The sequence below is a fragment of the Myiozetetes cayanensis genome, unplaced genomic scaffold, assembly GCF_022539395.1.
Source record: "Myiozetetes cayanensis isolate MyiCay16 unplaced genomic scaffold, myiCay2020 scf13, whole genome shotgun sequence".
NCBI lineage: Eukaryota > Metazoa > Chordata > Aves > Passeriformes > Tyrannidae > Myiozetetes > Myiozetetes cayanensis.
In genome coordinates, this window is record NW_026086937.1 from 3072247 (window position 1) to 3079537 (window position 7291).

The window sequence follows — 7291 nt, forward strand, 5'->3', positions numbered from 1 at the left end:
CCTTATCCGCGGGGCGGGCGGGGCTGAGAGCGAGCGAGCGAATGATGACCGGGTGCCTCTCAACAAAACCCCTCAGAAGAGCGCTCGGCTGCCCGGGTGGGAGCTTTAAAATGCGCCTGTACTGTGAAAATATTGGTTAGCGGTGTCCCCGCCATTAAAACGCGTAATCAGGTTCCCTTGGAAAGCGTTCCACCGCACATGAGAAATAGTAGCTGGTTCTGCAAGTTTAATGGATCGGGGATCTTTTTTTCAAGTAAACAAACAAACAAACAAAAAGCCAAAACCCCCCACAAACGATTATATTACCACATCACAGAGTCAGCTCGGTTGGAAAAGAGCCCTGGGATGATCGAGTCCATCCTGTGACCGAGCACCCCCACATCAGCCAGAGCATGGCAGGGAGTGCCACGTCCAGTCTTTCCTTAAAACACCCCCAGCACCTTCCTGGGCAGCCCATTTCAACCTCTAATCCTCCTTTCTGTGAAGAATTTCTTCCAAATATCCAACCTAAACCTTCCCTGGCACAGCTGAAGCCTATATTATACTAGTACTCGTGTAGAGTGCTAGTCACGGGTGTCAGTAATCACTGCATTGTTCCCCAAATTTGACACAGATACCCAGACTGAGAGTTTTGTTACTAATACTGACTAGGGGATACACCGAGCGAATTATAAATGCCTAAAATAATTGGTTATCGTAGAAATGCTGGCAAGCCGATGGTGCAAATATGCGACCAGAAATGAATCATGCAAACCCCGTAGCCAAGGCCACATGTAAAAGGCCCTATTTTGCCGTCGTTTATGTGGCACTTAGGTCTCACAGAACATTTTGGCAACTCGCACAAGTATGTCATAGAATTTATAAGAAAATTGCATTCTGCCCTTCCAAAAACAGCACACGGCTCAGCAGACTGGCAGGCATGAAAGGGGCTGAATTCCTAGAAATAGGGTGGAGATCAAGTTAAAGGAGCAGGCTTTGCCAAAACAAGCAACTTCAGCATAGTCCCCGCTTCCAAGACTGAACAGAAGCCAAAAGAGGAGGGCAGACTCGGTGCTTGCCACCATTTAGACACGTTATCTTAAGCTCCTTAGTTCTGGCACATTTAGGTCTGTTACCTCAATTAATGCTAATCATAATAATTCGTAGAAATCACAGGATGTGGGAGTTAAAAAATGCCTAAACTGATAGATTTTCTATCATACACCAGGTTTTCTACAGTTGGCACCGTTTTCTGTAATAGCATACTCCATTTTCGTGCAATATAATTCCAGTCCCTAATTCTTAAAAATGCAGTATTTATTGCCTGAGTACAGGTCCAGATCTTATTACTGGATGTGCAAGTCCTGAGGTTGTGGTTCTCTTCTGGGACCTAGAAGTACCTAGTTCAATTCCTGCATCAGCCTGAGAAATCATGGATTAATATTCACTCTTCTTAGATCCTTATTGCATAACATAAATCATAGGAACAATTAGAGGCAAAGTAAACAAAGCATGTGTTTTGATGCTGTAATTAATGGGCAACATAAATATCTAGATTAAAAAAAAAAAAGCAAACAAACACTTTGTACTTTGTACCCAAGTGGGGGATTTTATGCCCATTAAGCTCTTCAAATTTGGTGGGTTTTTCCTGGTTCTTACACAAATTTTCCTAAAAACCCACCAGACCTTCTGGGTTATTTTATACTTACATAAATAGCTGGTTATAAGAAAAAAAGAAACACCTGCTGCTCCCTTTCTTTAATCTCATGCCACCGATCACCTCATGGATTTCTTTTACCTCTTCGCCTAAATGTTAATTTCTCTTACAACAAAATTCAATAAATTGAGAACTTCTGTTCACAAACTACAACTTCTTTTTTTGTGTGGAAAAATTCAGAATTTGACATGCATGTCCCACATGTGCTATTGCTCAGCTTTCCTCAGCATGAAAGATATCCTTGAGTAAGAATAGCCGAAGGGCTGACACATAGAAGACTGGCTGAATTCATGTAAGAAAATATCCCTTTCCATTTAAGCAACTATTAACAGTATAGGTTATGTTTCCTGGCCATGTCTGGCCTGATTAGAAAGAGAATTCAATACCTGGGAAGAAAATAAAGAAGAAAAAAACCAAAAATATCACTTTCATAAAGCCACGTACACTCAGTACGGGAGTGACGCATACGGCGAGCGCTGCTTACGCCTTACTGCTAACTATATAATCCATGTAAATATTTACCACACAGCTATTATCAGTGTAAACATACAGCTTAGTCATATGTTGACCCATAACGAAAAAGTGACATTGAGATCTTTGCTTAATAGCACAAGGCTTTAAATGAGTTTTAGGAGCAGTAGAGCAGATCTCAGAATACTCTTCTTTTTTTTTTTTTCAGAGATTTTGTATGGATGTTTTTCAGCGTGCAACAGTTGGGAAGGAACATCCTGCTGTGAATGCATGGATGCAAATTAAATCCATATCTGAAGGATTTTTTTTTTTTTTAATTAATGCTGGGAATCTGATAGCAGCATATTTGAAACACTGTTTATGTTAATCTTAAAGGAACTAGTTAGGACTAGCCTGTAAATGTAAGAAGAATGTCAGAGTGTAGTTATGGTAAAGGAACTGTGACTTTCCTAGACTGTCAGTACGTGACAGTGTTTACAATGAGTAGAAGAAGAGAGAAGCAGTAACCCAGAGTTTGATACACAGAACATTATGAGTCTGTCAGAAAATTAACAAAATACAGATGATTAAAGGGCCAGTTTAAACATGTTGTTAGTTTATATACAGCTCACTGTACCGCTGCTACCAGTCTGGTTCTGAAAACATAATGCCTGTGGAAACTGTGGAGGCAAGACTTTTGGAGAGATACAGATGGAAATACGATCTGATAGCAAATGTTTGGTATGAATTCAGGGCTTACTCTTTTGGAGCCTTTGATCTGACATTGGTTTTACATTTACCATTAACATTGGTTTTACATTTAACATTGGTAGCCCACCCATACTAATCTCTCCTTAGCTGCCAGTGTACTTTCTCCAATTCAGCTGCCATCATCACCAGCACTCTAACTTTATGATACAATTTGGACAAATGGAGTGAAAAATGGAGGTGCTTTCTCTCCAGCTTATAGAGATAAACCGGAATATATCCTGGAGGATCCTAATTTGTTCATATATCTGCCAGAAGGAATAGATGAAACATCTGGCAGAAAATAAAAGAGTGTATTGGGCTGAATTTGGGCTGGAAGAAACAACTCAACATCAAAAAGTTTTAAAACACAGCAAAGAGGGTATCAGATCATCCAGTCTCCTCCTGCTTATCCAGATGCTTCCATATTGCATTGAGACACTTCAGTGAAGCCAAAGCGTTTTGAAAAAGCTCAAAAGCCTGAGCTGTTGTTTGTGACCAGAAGAGAAGGGAGGAGATCAAATGGCAGTGTTAAGGAAATCAGTGTGTCAGCTATGCCAAGAAGATGGTACCAGGCAATCTCTTTATGCAACAGAATGGCTTTCTGAAAAAGGTATCAAAATCAAAGAGAATATAATTTGACATCAAACTATAATTTAAAAAAGTTATTTGTTATGGAATAGCAAGAGAGTCAACTGCTGTCATCTAAAACTGATTTTAAAAAATGTATATGCAAACATTTATCTTCATTTTGCCTGACCACAGGAATGTTAAATAATCATTACTAAAACAGTTGAAAAGTTGTTATTCATAATAATACTATAGGCAGAAAATATTCTGTTGAATACAGTTCCTTTTTTCAGTGGCAGCATAATTTACATCTCATCATTCACAGTTTATAAAAATCACAAAGTTAAAGTATATTCTGCTGCTGGCAGGGAATTTTTGTTAATACTCTAGCTGTGAAAATTTTGTGATTATTTCCCATTTCCATAAAGCATTCACACAATGTTTTCCTTTATGGAAACATGGGTTTTGATCCAATTTTTTATGAAATTTGAACTGCTGTATAACAAGGATGTGTTAGTAATCTGGTGACATATCTGTGTGCTCCATTGGCCTGCAGGATGCCAGGACAGTGGAAGCAATGTCCTTCCCCAGAGAAATGAAATGTCGATTTGCAGCATTCCCAGGTTCCCAGCTCTCAAAGTTGGGCTAATCCAGAGGCAACACCGGAGGGCTTTATCTGGCACTCCTTGCAAAGAAGGATTTGTCAAAGACAGTCCAGGAATTTCTCCAGAAATTATATTTAAGCCTCTTTCTGGAAGTCTTTTCTTGCTTTGTATTTTCTCCTGGTTATATGAGTAGAATTCAGGCTCTGCATGTTTTTGTCTTTTATGCTAACCTTGATCCTACATCATTTATGCTCACCAGCCTGACTCATGTCCTCTGCAGAGAGACTGAGAGGCAGGGGCAGGGCAGGGAAACATTTGGAAGAGGGGCTGATACCAGCAGAAGGCTGCTTCTAGAATTTTTCTTCACAATTCAGTCTTTTTGTTTGTTTTCATACAAAGAAGGAAGCTTTATTTCCCTCAGAAGTTTAAACCCCAGAAGTAGTGAGGACGCATATGGATATTCACAGTATCCATAATATTGAAACGGGCACTGATTATTGTTTGGGGTTTTTGGATTTCTGTGTTGTTATTTTTAACTTATTTAACAAAATATTTTGTTTTTTGTTTTTTATTTAACAAAACTCAACCTAATGAAGGCACCTGTCATGTCTGGGTGTCCATTGATTTGACCATTAATTGACTGACGAGCCTCTACCTGGGTCCCCCACCCACACCCCCTGCCTGTGGGCCCAGAGACCCATTTAAGGTCGGAGTCAGAGGTTTAGATCTTTCCTGAGTGGGGCTGGAGCTGTGTTGGTCTCCAGCTCCTCCTCAGCATTGCCCTGGTCGTGGACCCTCAGCTCATGGTTCAATCTGCCCATCCTGGTGCAATGCCTGATTTTGTCTTCCCCTCCAACCTTCCCTGTCACCGTGGGCTGCCCTGTTCTTTGGGCTCTTGGTCGAACCAGCTGCTGCTCCTGGACCTTTCCTGCCCCTTGCTCGGGTACCTTGGAGCTGGGTCCCCTTCAGAGAGGTTGTTCCAGAGTAGGAAAGAAGCAAATGCAATCTTCAAGGCAGTGAATCTGCAAGTGGCAATTCAAAGCTGGTAAGTTCTATCAAAGTGTTATTCTATTTTTTTTCTCTCACTATTGGTTCTGTTTTTACAACAGTCAATAGAAATTACAAAGCTGTTGTAGAAAGTAGTAAAGTAAGTCAAGATTAAACTTGCTTTTTGAAGCACTTTAGTATTTTGAGCATAGAGGATAATGTATGGGTTATAATTAAACTAAGTAAAGCTACTGAATAGCAACAAACCTTGAAGCTTATGTTTTGTAGCTGGGTGTTGCTCAGGTTCAGCTCAGGAAAAATGTCCCTCTAACTTGGTGAAGCAGAATTTTCTGGCAAATGTTGTATTTGATCCGCAAGGATAGCTGGGAAAAGTAGATGAGCTTTCAGGAGCACAGTGCCTTATCCAGATCTCAAATGGAAGCAGTGGCCTTCAAAGCTCAATAAAAATTGAGGGTGCTTTGGTTTTGGTTGGTTTTGGTTGGTTGGTTTGTTGTGTTTTTTTTAATTACCCCTAGAGCATACTGGAAATTACTTGTAGTAGGTGGAAATAACTGATGAGCTTTTTGGGGAGGATGATTTTGTGCTGTGAATTGATAGGAAATAAGCTTCAGCCTTTAGCTGGATTTCAAACAGCAGGTTTTCACCTCTGTTCTTATGATAGTGCTGCTGTAGCCACAATAATCTCCTGAGGACAAAGACAGAAGTGATTAGCTGGAAATACTGCTCCTTGTTGGGCCAACAAATATAGGTGGGAGGCCTCCTCCAGACCTGGGGAGGTGGCTCCGTGGTGTCCTCCTGTGACTGCCTGTCGTGACTTGCAGCTGAGGCTCAGAAATGCTCTGACGTGGTGCAGTCACTGTGTAAACAGCTGCAACAGGTTGCTGTCTTAGTGCTCTGGTTTGTTTTCCACTCTGCTGAAGATGATTGCCTGTCAGTCCCCTGCTGATAGAGCTTTCTAATCTTCTTCAAACAAAATCACAGGGCTGGGTGCTTGGGATCGGGTTGGGGCTGTCTCCAGGGGCTGGGTGGGGCTGAAGCAGGCAGGATTCACAGCTCCCACAAGCGGGACATCTCCACAGCGGGAATCTCACACTTCAAAGGTGTCCCCCCCGGAAAGGAAGCAGAGGTCGGGGCAGAGGGCTTGCGATTGGCAAGGAATGAGCACCGACAAGGGCATAAAGATAGTGCTCAGCCATCTGCATGGGTGTTTATGCAAACTTTCTAGGGCTTGTTCAGGTTTCTGGGAATCTTCCATCTTTCTAGGTAGAAGGGCAAGTTTTTCAACCATTAGCTAGATGAACCCTCCCATTTCCCAGCGTCAAAGAATTCCCGTGGGGATTGCCCTGGAGACCTCTTCCTCCTCTCCAAAAAACTTGTGAGAGTCTATTTGTAGCTTTTTCTTTCAGCAGCTCAGTAATATATATATATATATTTCTGCTACCTGTCACATTTATTGTGTTTATGCATCCCGTGTTTGAATTTTGATCTGTGTCCAACGAGCTTGAGAAATATCTTTTTTAATTACTTTCCTTGTTCTCTTTGCTGGCTTTCCATCTGTAATATAATGATCTCTGGCAGCTTTCTGGCTTTTGGCACCGCAGAGTACCGAGATCAGTTAGAACAAGGTGACTTGGCGTTCTGCGCAGCCGCCTGCGAGGATTTCAGCCAGCCCTTCGCTTGATTAATGAGCACTGGCCTATTCTTGAGATAAATTCGTGCTGGATTGTGCCCAAGGTCTACAGAGTGGGCACTCGAGGGAATTTAGTGGAAGAAATCTGTACTTGAAATGACTTTTCTTTGAGATCTGTTTACTTAATGATTGCTTGCTTGAAGGTAATACCACTGATAAGGAGGAAAAGCCAGTCAAAACTGCAAAGAGAAGTACATTCATTAGGGTTTTTTTTTTTCCTCCCCTCTTATTTGTGTATTACAGCCAGTTCTCTCTTGGAGGAAAGATTATATGGCAGAGGCTGTGCTGAGCCAAGTCCCTGAGGTGGGTGGGAGCTCAAGAGATGTGAGCTTGCATCTGCATGGGGCCTGTCAGCAGTGCCATTTGTTCAGCGGGGACTTGGCAGTGAGCAGCAGTTCCCCTCCTGCCCCTGCCAGAGCTGCTTTCCTTGGTGATGACTGTGTAGTATCCATGTTGATATCAATCAACAACCACATGTAGGAGCACGTTTCGGTTGATTTCCTAAAAATTGTTTGGCAATTTTTT